Raw genomic sequence first — 4,496 nt, forward strand, 5'->3', positions numbered from 1 at the left:
GTGTGTGTGTGTGTGTGTGTGTGTGTGTGTGTGTGTGTGTGTGTGTGTGTGTGTGTGTGTGTGGTGAGAAAGAGAGAGAGAACTTTCCTCATTGAAGACCCTTGTTGTAGACTATACTGTGACGGCTCTCTCCCCTCACCCTCCTCTCACTCTCCCCTCATCATCTTTCATTACTCCCACTCAGGCTGTTTGAGAGTAAGGGTTCTCTTCTTTCTATTATAAAATGGAGTCAGCTCTCTTTATCCATTCCTTTCCCATCTCCCCCACCACTCTCTCTCCTCTCTCCACCTGCACTCACCACCACTCTTCCTTCACCTGCACCTCACCACCACTTCTCCCTCTCCACCTCGCACTCTCACCACCACTCTCCCTCTTCCAGTGTAAGAGTAAGGATGCTCCCCTCACTCTCCTTGTCACCTCTCACTCCCTCCTCTCGAGCCTGGGAGAGCATCTTTGAACTGTAGTCTTTTGGGAGAATGGGGGGGAGAGGGGACATGCAGAAGTGGAGAGGTTGTCTGAGAGGGGAGAGAGAGGGGGGGGGAGATGTTGGGAGAAGAGATGGGGTGGTAATAGGAGAGGGAGATATGGTGGAAGAAGGTGGGAGAGAGGGGTGTTGGTGGTGGAAGGGGAGAGATGAGAGGGGTGGATGGAGGTGACCGGCCAGTATACCTATTCTTATATAATATTTGTTTTTCTTTCTTTTCCCCAGGTGAGTCTCCACTCTCAGGTGTGAGGGAAGGTTTACCTGCTCCCTGACATTTTAATCCCAGGAGAAACAAGGTCTACCGGTAAGAGTGGATATTATTATTATTATTATTATTATTATTATTATTATTATTATTATTATTATTATTATTATTATTATTATTATTATTATTATTATTATTATTATTATTATTGTTATTGTTGTTGTTGTTGTTGTTGTTGTTGTTGTTGTTGTTGTTGTTGTTGTTCACCTTAAATAGTCTCTCTCCTGTGAATTACAACATGCAAAACAAAAACAAATATATATAACACTATAACACAGAGAAAAGAAGCAGTGCCTATCCAATCCTGTGTTCGCGAGCCCGCCACGAGACCCCAGACGCTAAATCTTCAGCCAATCAAATCGTTCATTCAGCCGAGCGCAACAAATCAATTGGGCCGCGCCAGACATGGTTTATAAAGCACTCTATCTTCCTCAATGGCCGTCGACGTTTCAATTCCTTTCGTTCCTCCTGTCATATATTTGTGGCCTGTGTTGTGTTTGGGTTAAGTGGTGGTGATGGTGGTTGTAGTAGTGGTAGTAGTAGTAGTAGTGGTAGTGGTAGTAGTAGTAGTAGTAGGTAAGGCACAGCAGTAGTAGTAGTAGTAGTAGTAGTAGTAGGTAAGGCACAGCAGTAGTAGTAGTAGTAGTAGTAGTAGTAACCAGGTGAGGTACAGCAGGACAGCGGTGACAGCCGCTGGCACTGTACAGCACCAACATGTCTCTCCGCCCCGCCCCCGATCCGCCCCACCCCACACCTCCCTCTCCCCGCCCCCTCCCCACCCGCCCCTGACCCGCCCCGACTCTTCTCTCCTGACACACTCATGTTAGAAGAGCCTTACTGTTGTTGCCTCTGTTGCTGGGCTCAAACTTCTGTTGTTGTCTCCCGTTGTTCTGTTGTCTCCCGTTGTCCCGTTAAAGAGAGCGTAGGCACACCACGCTTTCTTTCGGGTGTCTCTAAGTTGTTAGTAATTTGTATTTGGTGATATTATTGGCCAGTGTGTGTGGGGGGTGGGATGGTGGGAGAAGGGATGGGGCGGTAATAGGAGGGGGAGATATGGTGGAGGGTGAGAAAGAGAGAGGTGAATGGTCAGTATATCTCATTATTTTCTTCCCTCCACCAGCTCTTCTATTATACTTTCTCCCGTCATTCTCTCCCCTATCTCTTCTCTTACCTCCTCTCTCTCTCTGGCTGTCCTTCTTCCTCTCCGCCTACCCACCACCACCTCCTCCTTCACTTCTCTTCCCTTTCTCCCCATTACCCCCTCTCACTACTCCTCCCCCACTCGTCTTTTCTCCCCTTTCATTTTCTCTGATGTCTCTCCTCCTCCACTCTCTCTCTCTCTCTCTCTCTCTCTCTCTCTCTCTCTCTCTCTCTCTCTCTCTCAGGTAGACGTCAACATGGCATTGATCTTCAGCTCTACCAACACCCGGCAGTTTTACACCTTTATCTCCGTATTTTTGCACGGCCTCACCTTATTAACTGCGTATATTGGACTTATTACCGCGTATTTTCTCTCTTGTAGATATAATTAACACGTATTTTGACGCTTGAGCTTATTAAATGCGTATACTGGGCTTATTGGATGCGTACCTCATTTAACACGTATTTGGTGATGTGACCTTATTAATTAGGTATGACGACCTTATTTGATGCGTATTTTGTCTTGTATTCCAAATTACCACCTTATTAGAACATAATGTGTCCTTGGTGGTAAGTATTTTTCATCTTATTAGGTCGTATTTTCATCTTTGGTCTTTTAAGTGTAAACATTATCATGGTCTCATCACTAGTGTGTATTGCAATCTCTGATACATCTTTTGACCACCTGATTACTTTATTTGTCCTTATTTCTCGTTTTCTGATTGGAATTTTTAATGACTGATTTTAATGCCTGCGTGTTTTGGTAATGTTTATCTTATTAAATACGTATTTTAGCGCTAAATGGACTTATTATTGAATCGAATTTTCTCGTGTCCTGATTTTTTAAATATATATTCTGGCCCTTTTTTTTACCCTAACACGTATTTCAATCTTTCCTGCCCTTATTAATCCTTATTTCCCCTCCATAACCTTCTGATTACGGATTTCACTTTTGGCTTTTGACGTATTGCAAACGCTTCTAGTCTTGAAAATCAGGTGTCCGTATTTTATGGTGAATTATCGACCTTATTACGTTGTCACCAGTGTTGTCAAGGGGCAAATAAAATGCAATATTCTGGGTCGGGCAGCGTTACCAATTGGGGGTCTCTGGGTGCGCGCCAAAATTGAGGCAGGTGAAGTGTTGTCAATTTCGCGCGGGTAAAATTTTGCGCGGGAAGTTTTTTATTTTTGTTTTTACGCGGGAAATGGTTTTCTTGGGGTACCTGTTGCTTCTGTTGATATGAGAAGGCGCCTGTTGTTGTTGTTGCTGTTACTGTTGGTGTGATTTCGTTCCCGTTGACTTTGAGTGTTGTTAGTGGCTGTATTTTAAAGTGCTGTTTAATGCTGTGTTGTGAAGTGCTATTAAATGCTTCGTTGTAAAGTCCTATTAAATGCTGCGTTGTAAATTGCTATTAAATGCTGTGTTATAGAGGGTTTATGAAAGCTGTGTTATAAAATGCTGTTTAATGCTGTAAAGTTGCTGTTGGGAGAGTAGCACATTCGATCAGCTCGATGTAAATTAGCGCTGTTCAAGTGATATAGCGCCTGTGTTGATGTGTTTACCTCTCTCTCTCTCTGCATATCCTGACAGTCACGTTCATTCATCCTCTCTCTCCTCCTTCCCACTCCTCCTCAATTCTCTCACCCTATCTCTCATCTCCCTTCCTCTCCCCCCTCCCCGCCTGCTCCACCCTCTCCCACCTCTCTCATCCTCCTCCCACTCTATCCCTCCTCTCCCTCCCTCTCACCCTCCCATCCCTCTCTCATCCTCCTCCCACCCTCTCTATCCTCCCTCCCCAATCTCTATCCCCTCCTCTCCCCTCCCCTCTCACCTCCTCTCCCCACCCCTCTCTCATCCCTCCTCCCACCCTCTCTCTCATCCTCCTCCCACCTCCTCCCACCCTCTGCCCCCCCTCTCTCAACTCTCCCACTCCTGCCCCCCCCACCTCTCACCCTCCCATCCTCTCTCCACCCTCTCCCTTCCTTTCCCCTCCTCTACCCTTCTCCCCTCCCTCCCTCCCTCTCCCTGGAAGTGTCAAGTCTCCGTGTAGTTGACATAACATGACAGCCGGCACATGCCATTCCTGTCAACCAATCAACGTTCTCATGTGTGTGTGTGCGTACTCTCGACCAATCAACGCCCTTTTGCGTATATTCTCTACCAATCAATGATCTCGTGTATATACTATCTACCAATCATGACTCGTGTGTACACCCTTGACCAATCAGGATTCTCGTGTGTACACTTTCGACCGATCGAGGCTCTCGTATGTATACTATTGACCAATCAGCGCCTGTGTGTGGTAACCTTTGACCTTCAGTGTACGACAGTGCCTGTGATGACGAGGGGATGTGTGTGCGTGTGTGTGTGTGTGTGTGTGTGTGTGTGTGTGTGTGAATGAGCGAATTAGAGAGAATGAGGCAGAGAAGGGAGGAAGAGTAACTGAATGAAAGAGAGATAGCGAGAGATAGAGAGAGAAAAATACCAAATTGAGAGATAAAGAAGAGAAAAGAAGAATATTGAAGTACCACAATCTGAAGAAGAGAAAAATAAAATAAAGAGAGAAGGAATAAAAAGAGAAGCAAACAGAGATGAAAGGCCGAGAG

The sequence above is a fragment of the Homarus americanus genome, unplaced genomic scaffold, assembly GCF_018991925.1.
Source record: "Homarus americanus isolate GMGI-L3 unplaced genomic scaffold, GMGI_Hamer_2.0 scaffold46659, whole genome shotgun sequence".
Classification (NCBI taxonomy): Eukaryota; Metazoa; Arthropoda; class Malacostraca; order Decapoda; family Nephropidae; genus Homarus; species Homarus americanus.